Below are 14,661 nucleotides of genomic sequence, written 5' to 3' on the forward strand. Positions count from 1 at the left end.
TTCTTGCGTATTTTTATGATGCAGTGCGGGTCAAGTCGTCATTCAGTTTTTGAACATGTCATGCAATGCTGTATGAATTCCAGTCACGTGTATTATGAGTTTCTAAGCAATTGAATTCCACGAGTCAAGATATGAATCAATCCCATTCTCTGTGTTTTTTTATTTCATTTAATCAGGAAGTAATTAAGCAATATGAATAAATATCTACGTTGTTCATCCTCGGTGAAGAAGAATTTTTTCAGATAAGAAAAGTTTGTAGCGGTTAATTCGTGTCATACGGTGAGCTGTTAAAAGTGTAAAGTAAACTACCCGAAAATGAATAGGTTTAATGTTGATTATTTTTTTCGAGAACCTGTAAGGGTAAAAGTTTATGAAGCTTGGATATTTTCTTGGGGTCTGTGAATAATGCAAGACTTCGGATATTTCGATTTTTCAAATAATCCAATTCGCTTTCATATGATTCGGAATTCTCGAATCAATCAGTCGATTTGTTGTGTATTTCTGAATGGCAACCATTCGAATTTGTTTATAGTTTAACTTAAAATGTACATACTTCTTTTGATAAATTACATTAAATCCTCTATCAAGACAGAATTTTGAAGATCACGCCTTTTGTTTGCCTACGGACCTTCAAAAGAGGAAAACATTAGAGAATTCAAGATTTCAAATGAATCATTTGAATATTTGAAACCATGCAATTTATCAGAATGATTTAAACTATTTTGAATATTATATTCGAACCATGAGAATTATTCAACAAGTCGAATATTCGATTCGATTTTCGATTAGATTTGTTCATTATTCGCTCTCCCTAGTAGTTTGTTAACGTTCTGAAATCGAATTCTTGATTATCCCGTGAGTACGTAATTATGATAATATTCGTTCAGACTATTGAACTGTCAAAAATTACATAAAATATAGACCGCGTGATGTCGAGCGACTGACGTTATCTTCTGATTATTATTCTTCGTCTTGAATTACATAAAGGTAGACCAGATTCAAAGTTCTTACAGTTTTTATTTTCATCCATTTTTTTAGCCGTCCAGTTTTCAGGTCGCAGGTTTCTAACGAATCATTAAATTTGTCAAATCTTGAGATCGCAGGTCTTTTCAATCCCGCGAGTCGACGCACGCTGGAGTCCGCGAACGGAAAGAACAGCGGAGAACCGGCGAAGTCCGTAGGGAGGTTGGAATGGATCGAATCTCCGGAGGTAGAGACGTGACCGCGGACATGGGCCTTATCAGTTCGCGCCGGGCAGCCGGGAAGCGCGGTCCTCGTTGCAAAGAGTCGGAAGAAGACGGAAAACGTGAGAGGGCGCCAAACGCCGTGCTTTTTTGAATTTGTGCTCATGTCATTCTCCCTGTTCGTTGTTGTTCTTGCCTAATTTTCTCCTTGGTGAAAGTGAGAGAAGATAATTAAAGAGTTGTAAAACAGAGATTTTCTCTTCTAATCGAACCGTTGACAGCGTCTTGTCAATGTAAGTGTGTATATCAGTACGTACCTACTCGTACTTTACATTTTTCCATCATAAGTAGCATATACCGTTTGTCTCGACTTGAATCATGAATGAACTAGGCGCATGAAAGGAAAAAGGTGTTTGGGTATGATACACGTAAGAAAAAAGAATCTGATCTGTCAAGTAAAACCTTTTCGAATGAATTGTGTCGAAATAAGTTACAATAAATTACATTAATAAATTTAAAACGTAATATCGGGTACCAAATTCTAGGAAAAGTTTGAGAATTGGGCACCGTCTTCAAGTTCGGAAAATAACTTGATCGTGCCTGAAAATGAATCACTATCGTTGACCTATGCAGAAAGTGTCACGTACTTTCTGACCACGAATAATAATTTCGCGGTTGTAATTGATCCCGTTGTATCCGAACAGATATCAATATATATCTCCCTGATCCGAACTGACAGCTAAATTTGCTCGAGCGTTATGAGAAGCAAGTGCAGCGTATGTCGTGTCACTGGTCGGTGGTCAGCGAGTGAAACGATCGGCTTCAGTTTCTATAAACCGTATTAGTTATATCAGTGTATTTCTTGTTAGCCATAATGTTCGTGTACCGTCGAGTACTTGATTCTCATTGTATTCGGGTATAAACAAGATTTGCGTAGTCTTCAAAATCTCGATGGGTACCTGTACAATATGTATTACCTCACTTATGATGATGCCACACCGAGTAAAATTTATAGCTGTGCTTACTTTACAGTTTTTAACTACATAGAATTTTTAACACAACTGATAAATATATTTTTCAGTACCTACAAAATGAAACGAGACGAGTTTTTGTAGATTTAATTAGAAACATCTTACAACACGTGTTATTATTCTCCTTTATCACGATCAATTATACTATATTTGCTTGTAACTATTGTGATAATTTTATGTTTGTGAAACGATAAATTAATGTTTGGGCTATATTTGATTGGAATAATTTAGCAAACTAAACTGATTTAACGTCGCGATAATCAGAAAATATACTAGTAGTGACAACAATAGTAAACAGTTACTAGTACCACACTTGCTATAATTTTGCATTAACTTAACAATCGAAATTTTTTTCAATGCACTATCAGCAAACCAATGTAGTGAATATTGTATGTGATGTGATGTTTTCGATCTCGGAGAAAATATATATGTATAATTTATTCGAACAGGTTCGAAACTTTTGGAGCATTTTTTCATACGTTCGTTCCATAATATCAGTGTACATGTAATACTTGATGTCAGAGGTTGATATTGCAGACAATTCGTGAAATTTTGTTTTAGTTTGGTAAATTATTGTACGACTTGACCGATAAAATTTTCTTCGATTATTCGACTATGAAAATTACGGACAAGTTTCTTCTTTTATCTTATACTTGTCCGCAAACATATGACTATATTATCGTAGCTTCTTGCGGTTTGCAAATTCGAAAGACACTGCCGCACTCTGAGTTAAGTTTGTTGATACAGGAGAGAAGAACGAGGCAGTATATATATTATATATTTCAACGCAGTATGAATACTTTGAAAAAGTAAGATATACAAAGACTTTGAGTACCTACACTCGGCTAAATTTTTTACTCTATCATTCCCTTCGTAGTGAGAATCTGATATTCCCCATAAGCGGAAACGTTATCAGATTCATTTATTTTTTAACATAAACGCTTCCAATTTTCTCTACCAAATGAAATACATGCGTATAAAAACATTCCCCCGATGACGTGGTATGAAATGCGACGAGGCTGAAGCTAGCAGACGGAATAGCAGCCAAACTTGGTGAAAATGGAGTGTGAACCGAAATGTGAACGAAGGTTCAATAAAAAAATTTTGATAATGTGACGAAAGTGTGACAGAAGTCTTTGGTAAGATGTGATGGAAATGTAAATTGGACCAAGGAAGGTGTGACAAGATGCGCAGGCAGAAGTGTGCACGAAGTGTACCCAACTACTGCAGGAACTGTGCATGGTATGTGCACGTTGAGAGACCGTTTATTTGAAAAAACGATGGAAACATATCAAAGTTTAATATGTTTTCGTTCGAAAGTACATGTCAGCAAAAAAATGGTGTGAGAGTCGAGATCTTCATAAACACGTCGAATCCGATACATGATATAGTTAGACACACCCCACCCCAATTCACGCAATAATACAATGCTGAAATCTTTGTGTAGTGTATCTGTAGTGTAAACTAAGATTGAAAAGTTCACCTAGTTTGAACCTTCTCGGACCTACCGTTATCGTGAAATGCCACATCAAAGTTTATCATTCCGACCTAATTGAGGTTTAAACGCGAATTGTTTTCGTTTTGATATCGGCGTAAAAAAATTATGAAAAATAGGTATCTTATGTGAAAAATTCTTACCTATCCAAATGTGCTATTCATGTTCCGTACATATTATTCATTTCTGGATAACTTTTCAAAATCAATCTCAAAAACACGTTTTTAGGACAAAACCGCATTTTTCAGACGCCACCAAAATTTAACTTACTTTTGACTTTCTCATGTGAATGCTGAGATTTTTTCAGTAGGGAACCCAAATTTTTAGAGTGAAATGGACATGGGATCTCTCACGTAAGCTTCGTTCAATTCATACAGGTCTCTTACTAATGTGTACTCTCTTTTCGTAATTCAACGAACTATTTTTATTTCTGGTTTTTGTAAGACTTACTTCAGCAATGCACAATTCACAGAAATAAAAATATTCCGTTGAATTCGAACCAGAGAGTATTATTAAGACCTTTGTCAATTGATCGTAGCTCACGTGAGATCCTATGACGCCGCACTCTGAAAATTTGAGTTCCCTACTGAAAAAATCTCAGCTTCCACATGAAAAACTCAAAAGTAAGATAAGTTTTGGTGTGGTAGAATAAAGCGGTTTTTTGACGAAAAACGTTGTTTTTAAGATTGGTTGCGAAACGTTATCCAAAAATGTATAACACATTTGGAAAGGTAAGAATTTTTCACATACGATATCTATTTTTTCATAATTTTTTCATGCCGATAACGATACGAAAACAATTTGTGCTTAAACTTCAATTAGATCGAAATGATAAACTTCGATGTGACATTTCTCGCGAACGGTAAGTCCGAGAAGGTTCAAACTCGGTGAACTTTTCAATCTTAGTACATACAACAGAGAGTAAAAATTTTAGACAAATTGATTTTTTGACGCCCCGTTCATTTGTTCATAATTAGTGGACTGGCCCATATACTATACACTTATATCTCACGCTCGCACCTATTACAGAAATATACATACACCTAAGTTGCCCTAAAATTTTCTTGTACACCACACTTTGAAATATTCTGCCGCCTGTGAGAAAAGAGTATCCAATCTTATTTTCCGAATAATTCTTTGAAAAACCGATTTAAAAAAATTCTATTTGGAAGGTGTAATTTGCTTTCAAAAGTTGAACTTATAGAGAATAAAAAAAAATCTAGAAACATTTTTTATATCATTTTCTTGCACTATTTTATACGATAAAGATCAGAAATGTGACTGGAATGTGTGAAATAGCTGACACTAAATTTACTGGGAATGTGAGCTAATGTTCTTCGGGTAGACTTCCAGTACATGTGTACAGGGTGTGCGCAAAGTGTGTGGAAGTGGTCAAAGTTCAAAATGTTTGCAAATGTGACGAATCACTTTATGAAGCGTGCGGACACTTCCCAAACACCTCTCGGACATTTTATTGCACATTCCATTTTCGCCAGGGCAACGTTATAATGTTTACTTGAATGAGGTAGTGAAGTCTGAAAATTAAAATTTCGTGAACCACCTTGAACCCTCAATACTTTTATAGAATTATGAGAACAAAACTGAACTCCATTTTTCTATTTTCAAAGAGTTTAACAAATCTGGCTGCTAGCTTCAGCTTCATTAATATGCGATATAGAAATTAATGTCGTCTTAATGGAAATGCGATAAATTGATTGCTATATCAAGTTGTACCGATGTATTCTCTGCTTGCACCGAAATAAAATACAAACCATGTGTTTCAGTATAGGAGCTATACCATTTTTTGCGATGTAGGATCTACAGTATTGGCTTATAAAACCTGGTTGACAAATGAAAGAATACTTATTTCACATTTTCACCTCATGTGCGCAGTTTACCAAAAAATTTATTTCCAAATATCGGGCGATTCAATAAAAAATGTTACTATTTCGTTCGATCATTCCTATCCTGAATACCTATAAAATTATCCTGCAAATGAATTCGCAGCACTGTAATTAAAATGTCCAAACTGTGAATCGTGTTTTTGGTTTTAAGTGAAGGAATGCATCTCTAGATAAACTGCAGGCACAGGTAGAATAGTCACAATCTCAAATTTGTTTTGTTCCTTACCTCGACTCTCTAAGAGAGAAAAGAGTTCTCTCTTATCTCACTATCATAGTTACATTAGTCCAAGGTAAACAAGTTCTTGTGCATAGTTTCAGAGCTTCGTATAAGAAGACTTACAATTTGCCCCATACCCATGTACTTAATTCATTTCTCAACCTCGTATACGTCAAGTTTCAGTTTTGGAATGCCGCCAAAAAGTATGAAAATTTATCCGCATCTTCCAGAAACATCATCATTTCTCATATCTAACCCGCATACCGCGGGATTTGAAGGAGAGCCCCTAAAAATAAATTTTTGTAACGAACTTAAATTTTTTCAACATTAAAACTTGTTTTTCGATGTAATTATGATTTGCCACCTGCGTCTGAGATAACACTTCAACAGTTTCCGTTATGTCAGAATCTTAATGAACTAAAGTCTTATGATTTCGTTAATAGAGAAATGAAAAGTGATTAGTTTACAATCTTAACAAGATCTGTTTATAATGCGAGTTTACCGAAGAATGGAATATTATTATATCTTAGCCCCAGTGAAAATATAAGTGTGTCATACTAATAGGGATGTGCGATTAATCGATTAGGCGTTGATTTTGATCACGCATATTTTCAATTAATCGATTAAGCGTAGACTCCAATTAAGTTTTTTTTTTTAATCGAGTGATGAATCGATTGATCGAAAAAATGATTATTTCAAAGATTGATTAATCGGAAGAACTGCTTAATTAAATACTCGTGAAAATGTATTAAACGGAAATGTTGATTCACAGATTAATTGAAGTAATAATTACTTGACGTCATGCAAACAGACCCGTAAAATCAACACAGTATCAACCTGGAAAAAATAATAACTAACAATATTGTACTTATTATAAATTAAAATAATTTTTTCCCGTTTTATGAGGACAAATTGAATTTATCTGACTAACGAAATGATCCCAGCATTTGTTTTAGTATGCAACATTAAAATATTATTGCTTTATCGAGCACTACACTTTAAACGGAGTGACCGTCATTTTTCTCAAAATTACGTGATTAGTCGAGTTCGCAAAAGTGTACTGTATATTTACAAATTCAATTTAATAGATATGATTACGATTTCACTTCGTTAGAATTTAAAATGTTTGTTCAGTTGTCTATTGATCAAAATTTGATAGAGTTTCGAACAGATTTTTGCTTGGGTATAAGATTATTAGATATCTAATCATTACATGGTTGAGACTCGTTTGTTAGGTAGTTGTTGACGGTTTGAAAGATTTATGTTTACTGACTTTCGTTAGTTGATCAATGGAAGAGTTTAGAAGTATTTTAGAAATGTTGAAGGGGGAAGAAGTATGACATAAGTAATTTTTAGTTCATCGGATTGGTTAACGACATTGTTTATTGAAAGCAGTGGAAATATTAGAGGAAATGTTTGTTGCAGGAAAGCGGGAAAACGATAAGGTATATATTTAAAGTTGAACAATACCCGACAAAAACTACGTTGGGAATCACGTACGAAAATTTTGTGTATCAATTCACTGTCAAAAAATATGTTGTATATTTTAGAAAGATAAAAAACTACGTTGAATACCACGCTGTGTTAAATATCTCGAAGATCGTAGGATTTGAAATTTTCCACGACTTGAAAGTTTCCTCGATTTGAAGGAAACCGAATGAGGTGTCAAACTTTACAATGTAAAGTTGCGGCCATCGTATAGAGAAAGGATAATCTCCATCCAACCGTCAGAATTGGATTTCTTACGTGTTATTAAAATGGCGAATACAAAATGTCAATGCGCGAGCACTAAAAAAAAAAATTGCACGGTGTTTTCCTTTCAGGAAGTTCAATATTACGTTATTAATTACGGTTTCGTAAAGTGGCTAAAAATAAAAAAAATTTTTTTGTGGCTCCCAACTGTACATGTATGATATCCATATGCAAATTACTCGCATATAGAATTTACGGCAGGTGAAGTGCATTTGCGGGGCGGTGAAATGTGAACTTTCAAGTAAGATCTTCTCGTCAACTTTAGTTGCTTTGCAAGCAGTGAGCCGCTGCAATTTACGCCTGACAGACGTTGGTCGCATTACATCGAATGACTCGACATTGCAATAAGCGACAAAATCTTTCGACCATTAGCAAGATCTCTGACAACTTGCAACTGTGAGCTATGACAATAGTAGTACATACAAATGAGTTATCTGCGTGACAACATCTGAGCCTTGCCTATAAACGCAGTACGGATATTCATATATGCATTGAAACTTTCTTTACGTTACAATAAATAATTGGGTGCGAGAGCTTGTTAAGATAATTATCAGACAGCGAAATTAGATGTTTTTCGACAAATACCTTAATAGTAAAGTGTGTGTTTACCGTTTAAAGTCGGTAATAAGACTATTTTTTCAATAATACTAGTTGACGCAGCAACCTTATTCATTTTATGACATATGAACTCTGAACCCTCTTTTATCTATGCAGACCACTAGATCGTTAGAAAGGGAGAAGAAAGGGGTGATTTCACCCTCTGTCACAATATCATCAATATGCACACGTAGTATGCCCGTTAAAAATGTGAACTGACGTACTGCTTGTTGAATATCTATTTGTTAGTTTGATAGGATTGCAGAGGGGGGATATAAGTTTAGGACTATGTTTTTTAGTGGTTTTAATCAATTTTTTTGACAAGAAAGGAATGTATATAACTTATCGAAACTTTAAGAACATTTTGTACATGTATTCGAGTAAATATTGTAATTTTTTTGTAGCATTTAGTTGGAAAATATGGAAGATATCAGCTGCCACCCATTGGAGATCACCATCAAAAATAGCTGTTTGTGTACATTTTGAAGACCACAGTTTTCATCTGAAATCAACAAGGTTTCAAATTTACTTTAATTAAGGACATGTCTTTCTTGTTTTTGCTGAACAGTAAAGATCTGCAGCCGAATATAACGGATACTAGAAGTTATTATATATTAACCTTTGTTTTCAAATTTTCATCAGTTCCTTTCATTGGGAAAAGTATAGACTAAAGTGTTTTTGGTTTGAAAAAGTTTTATCTGTCCGAATTTGAATTTTATTTCACGGTATATCCTTAGAAAGTGTAAAAAATAAACAATTTTTATCACAGTTTGATCCACGTGCACTGTATGGAGGCCTAAACATTAAATTGTTCTTATTTTTTTGTTTCAACAATTACACATTTGGACGGGTGTCCTGAAATTTTCAGAGTGGATTGAGATTGGGATCACAATTAAATTGGTATAAGTACTCCAGAGATCTCAATTTTTTGGAATAATTTTTTTTGTTCAGTGAAAAAAAATTATTATTCTTGCGATTCAAAAAGTAAACATTTAAGGTTACATCCTGAAGTTCTTTCAGTTCGATGAAACATGGTAGCATGCTTGAATCCGTGTGAATGGTTCAGAGATACAAAAAATATTCAGAAAATTACAGACCCCTGGAATATTTATATTGATTTGACTTTAATAATGACACCGGTTTCGATCTAGTATAAAAACTTGAGGGTTCACTGAAAAAAATGTGTACTTTTTGAAACAGAAAATACAAACAATCATTTTTTTAGCCCTTTCCGTGTACATGATTCAAAATGTCAAAAAAGTCTTTCTTGATCCACGCTTCCTTAAATTGGATTTCAGATTCGGTACTATTAGAATTTTTTACATATAAAACACATTACATAAGTTATATTTCTTTTTGTGAAAGGAAGTGCTTAAAATTCAACAATAGAGATCCAATTCAAAAAAGTGATCAAATAAAATTGATCACCCGCAAACGGTGAGGTCTAGAAACCTAAAAATTGCAGGATTTTCATATCTTACAATTAGTGTACATTATAAAATATCTTAATTACAGTAAATCCTAAATTTTTACCTTCAAAAGCTAGGCGAAGGTTCACGGATTGGTCCATCATTCATATGTATAAAGAACGGAAGATTCGGATACGTGCAGAATCTTTTTAACGGCTGCTTTGCTGAACATATACAGAAAAGGAAGTACCCAAGTAGAAATTGACGTCAGACGTCGGCCAGGCCCTGCGCAGGCTTGCCTGATAGTCCAGTCAAGATAGGTAAAAAGTCGACATTCAATTTCCTACAACTTTGGTTCTCGAGCTTTTTTTCAAAAAATGGATCTTTTTCGAATTAAACCTGAAAATAGCGGCAAAGTAAAACTATTGTATTATCTTGTTTATTTTTGACGTTAGGGCATAAATGAACATAAATAAACTTGTAGAGAATTAAATTTTCAACAATTTTGGTCTCCACCTTTTTTTTGCTACAGTCAATATTTAAGGTAGTAGTACGCCAACGGCAAAGAAAAAGAGGCATTTATGCCTTAAAGTCAGAAATAAACAAGATAATACAATAGTTTTACTTCGCCGCTATTTTCAGGTTTAATTCGAAAATTGAATTTCCTACAACTTTTGTCTTTACCATTTTTCCTTCAAATTGAAAATGGCCGAGTTATTCAAGAAAAACTATTTTTCATAAAATTCAAGATGGCGGCGATATCATGGGGCCAATTTGGTCGACTTTTGGATTGAGGACTCCCAGTGACCCTCCCCCCCAACGATTGAACCAAGAAAAAATGAAAATGGAATTAATGCAAAGTGAAAACCTATCTTGACTGGACTATGACTGCCTGATCAAGCTGAAGTCAGGCTACCTGATCCTGAGGCCCTTGATCACGAATGTAACGCAATGTTCTAGAATCGCCTGAATAGGCTGTATTGGTCGGGCCCTTATTAGATTCAAGGCTAGGCTTTCTGATCAAGCTCTCATTGGATTCACTGATCCAGGCCCTAATCAAGCGTTGATCAGAACTAGATTAGTGCTTCACCAGGTCTTTATCAGGGCAGGTTAAGACACTACGTGATTAAGGCTCTGGCGACGATTATACAGATTTATTGATTTTTGAAATAACGTGACAAATTATTTAGTTTTATACAGATGCGAAGTTAAGGCTACCAAAAAATGAGCAGCTGATATCTGTAGGTAGATATCTAGAAAAAAAACAACAAGCTGCGAAATGATATTTCCTACAATTTTGTAGGTAGATGGCCACACTTTATGACAAGTCATTTGATACTTTCATCATGAGAACGCCAACGGCTTCCATGACGCCTGGTGGCTACTCGCGGTACTTGCAATGTGTCAGGCTTAGACTGGCTCAGATGAGATGTGCCATAGTAGAGTTGGCTTGACCTGAGCCTGCTGACCAGGGCCAGATCAGGCATGTCGTACTCGGAAATGCCTGATATTATCCTGACTAGGACAACATCAAGTGCGCCTCAGTGATATGATGTCTGATGACAACCTGACAGAGGGCCCAACATGCACGCCTTAGTAAGGGTTGCCTGAGGCCAACTTGGCCAGGGCTGCGACAGGCGCAACTTACTCAAAAATATCAGGAACGCCTGAGCCTTACCTAACCAGGGGCCTAGCAGGCACGCCTGAGTAAAAGGTGCCTGAGGCCAACTTGGCCCAGGGCCATACCAGGTGTAACTTAGTAACGTGTGCCTGAGCCTATCTTGACCAGGGCCTGATGGAACCTCGAATTTCCACTCGGGTAGTTATAAGAATCACTCTAAGCATGAAAGTAATAGTTTAGACTTACCTCCGATTACTTATGTCTATAGTGACCAGAAGTTTATTGGATTTGGCAATATCTCAAGAATGAATGAACAGATTTGTATGATTATTATCTGAATCAACATGGGTCGGTCTAACTTAGAACTGACCAGATTCTGAGAAAAATCGACCAAGTTAACCTCTGAGCTTCTTAATTTGAAAAAATGAAAAAATGTACATACTTTCGTCTTAATTCTTATATTTTCGTAAGTAATCGAAATAGCGGTAAGTTTTAGAGTTCATCCTTTCAGGTCCGTCGACTTTCCTTGTTATGATGCTGACTTTGTTACTCGTCTTCGAAATGAAATAACTCTTCTAATTGATTTTAACGAAACCATTTCATTTCATTGATTTTTGTAGAACCGGAACGAGTAGGTCAGATAATTATCACTACTTACACTAAGTGAAGACAATAACTACGTTTCGAATATTTAATAATTTTGATTATCCTCGTAGGCTTTTTTATTATATGCATTGTGATCTCGATTTCGAATGAACAGATACATCTAAAGCACTCTGCGACTGTGAGGTATCTACTAATGAGTAAGGATTTGAATACACCACTTTTTTTTAAACATTAAGCACTAATTAAAATTCTAGTGACTACGAAGGCCTCATTGTCAGTTAACTAGCAAAAATAGCTTCCGTATCATAATATATTCGCTTAGTGGAGGTACCTAAATATGTGGGGCCTATTATCTCAACCTATTACACGGACCGCATTTTTCTAAAGTAATGATCGTGGTTCTTTGTGCTTAACCTGATGTTGGATATACCTCAACACGCGCAACGGTATTAAAAAGATGAATCACATAACCCAAGGGGTATTTCACTCAAGCGATCGTGGTATCAATATCAGTCGAAATTATTTTTAATCACCGAAATCACACTGAACTTAGTAATATTAAAATAAATTTCTTCATTAGTAATGATGGTAGTCATGAGAAATCATTTAGGATTACGAAAATCACTCTCTAATCTTAAGACATCATATGAAATGTTAGAAATCATATGGAATTTTAGAAATCGTAAGATATCACGTAGTCAAAGTAAAATTATTCGTCGAGTAATCTATTGTGATCACTCTGTAAATGTGCGTTAGCATGAAATATGTGATCATGGTATCAACATTTGTTCCAGTGAAACACCTCTTGTTATAAATTGTGGCACTTCAATGCCTTTCCAGTTACATCAAATATTCATTGGATAGATTAACCAATATTTATTTAAATTTAAATAAGATTATTAGTCTTTAACAGGCTGCTTATTTGTGTTGACCAAAGTATGAATGTAGCGAAGTCAATTGGATCATCATTGATCCAAACAAATTTATTCCATTCAGTTAAACCCCGTTAAATTACACAAAATAAGGCGATGCTTGATTGGACGAGTTACACAATCGGGGTCACATTCAGTACTAATTTGGCAGCAAATATACAGGTCCTGATTTTCAATGGTTCATTAACAACGTTTGTTAGGTAGGGAAAAATGCAGAGAAGAATTCTAAGTTTTTATAACATTTTTCCCACAACTGTAGAAAAATACCGCAATTATTTGAAAACTTTCGACTAAACCATTCACTCGAAATAAAACGAGAAAATTGACATTTTATGCATGGGTATTTACGTGATACGTAACGAAATATGGAGTTTTTAATTGAAAATAATTTGTTAAAAAGGTGAAAGCTGAATCAAAAAACAATTGAAACTGCAGAAAACATACTCCGAAATCGAATAAAACATTTTTGAAACGCTTTGTTTACATCGTTTATGAGTAATCAACACAAACGTAAGAAGGTTCTTTGGAAAACTGTAGCATTCAAAACTGTTTTGCCATGAACGTCCGGTACAGTAGGTATTAAACTTTGTCGGCGGAAAAAGTTGAACGTATGTACTACAACTGATGAACAGAAACGGGAAGTTGCAAGATACTTCGATAACATACTTTAATGTTCGGTGAAAAATGTATACTTTCACATAAAACTAGTAATATTTATATTACTAAACATTGGAAGAAATCAACTAAGTTGTGTCATCGTGAAGGTGAATGTAAGAGAGTCGGTATTCGTTAAACGCCGTTGTACAGTCAGATATCACGTATTTCCATTATCATCAAATCCTATTTATCACTGACGTCAAAGTGCCGTAGATAGCATAATTCTACATGCAATGTCCAACAAAAATGTGCCAACTTTTTTAGTTCATTGTAGAATAACGCAAACAAAGGTATTTCTACGATTAACCCTAGTCACTTACACCTAGGGAAACTTCCACATTCCTTACGCGGGATTACCCAGACTCCAGCCAACTTTGGAATTTTTTACTGTACACAACAATACGTTATGTTCAATTATGACTTGAGCAAAAATCTAAAACAAAATTTAAGAATTTGTAAATACACTCCAATCTTAGTTTCAACAAAAAACGGTGAAGGATGTGGGAGCAATTCTTGAAGCAAAAAAAGTAAAACAATATGCGATACATACATGGGGTCTTTGAGGCGCCAAAGTTTTTTCAATCATTCTTCATTTTACTTGCACAAGCAACCCTGATTCTACCACGCTGACTTTAAAATTGTACGTTAAAGTAGGTTCTGCGGTCGACTGGACCCCATGTCAGTGACTGGGATTAATGGTAATTGAATTACACTAAAATACATTTTTTAGTACTATTGTTGCGTGAAATAAATTGTTTTCGCAATAATCTGGTTGGGCATTTCACGTAGAATTGCACTAACAGTAACCACATCGGGTCAACGATGTGTAGGCTCTGGTAAATGCCAAAATAAGTCAAATCTGACTCGATCGGTAAAGACTGACTATAGCATCCCCTTAAGAAGATCTCATAGTCGTACTCATCCGCCTGCGGAATGGCCGGATGCAAAATTATCGAATCACACCCAAGCGGAGTGTTAGAATAAATTTGAGTTCTGGCATTTAACAATTTAAAACTAAAAACAATATCTAAATTGGTTACTGACGAAAGAAATTTGAGTTTTATTGTTGTGCATTAGAAAAATTTGAAAATCTGCATTCTTGGTAATTTATTCAGAAGTATTGATCACATTTAAATTTGGGTTGATTGTCGTGATTGTAAGATATCGGGTTAATCTAGAATGAAGTAATAAAATGAAACATTCTCTCACCATTCAACAATTGCTACATCGTATAGAATAACGGACAGCGCTTGTTA

General features: G+C 34.9%; 1 protein-coding gene across 8 annotated transcripts in view; it reads left to right on the plus strand.

Annotated features, from left to right (window-relative positions):
• Positions 1 to 1,234: 1,234 nt before the first annotated feature.
• LOC124213967 (collagen alpha-3(IX) chain) overlaps positions 1,235 to 14,661 on the plus strand; it is a 95,184-nt gene continuing 81,757 nt past the window's right edge. For 5 of the 8 annotated variants that reach the window (XM_046615813.1, XM_046615810.2, XM_046615809.1 and 2 more), the window contains exon 1: positions 1,236 to 1,477. The gene's annotated coding sequence lies outside the window, so the exon portion shown is untranslated. Of the gene's footprint in view, positions 1,494 to 14,661 lie in introns of all 8 variants that reach the window. The other 3 variants (XM_046615816.2, XM_046615811.1, XM_069134803.1) reach the window with 3 other exon arrangements.

Source organism: Neodiprion pinetum, chromosome 3 (assembly GCF_021155775.2).
Source record: "Neodiprion pinetum isolate iyNeoPine1 chromosome 3, iyNeoPine1.2, whole genome shotgun sequence".
Classification (NCBI taxonomy): Eukaryota; Metazoa; Arthropoda; class Insecta; order Hymenoptera; family Diprionidae; genus Neodiprion; species Neodiprion pinetum.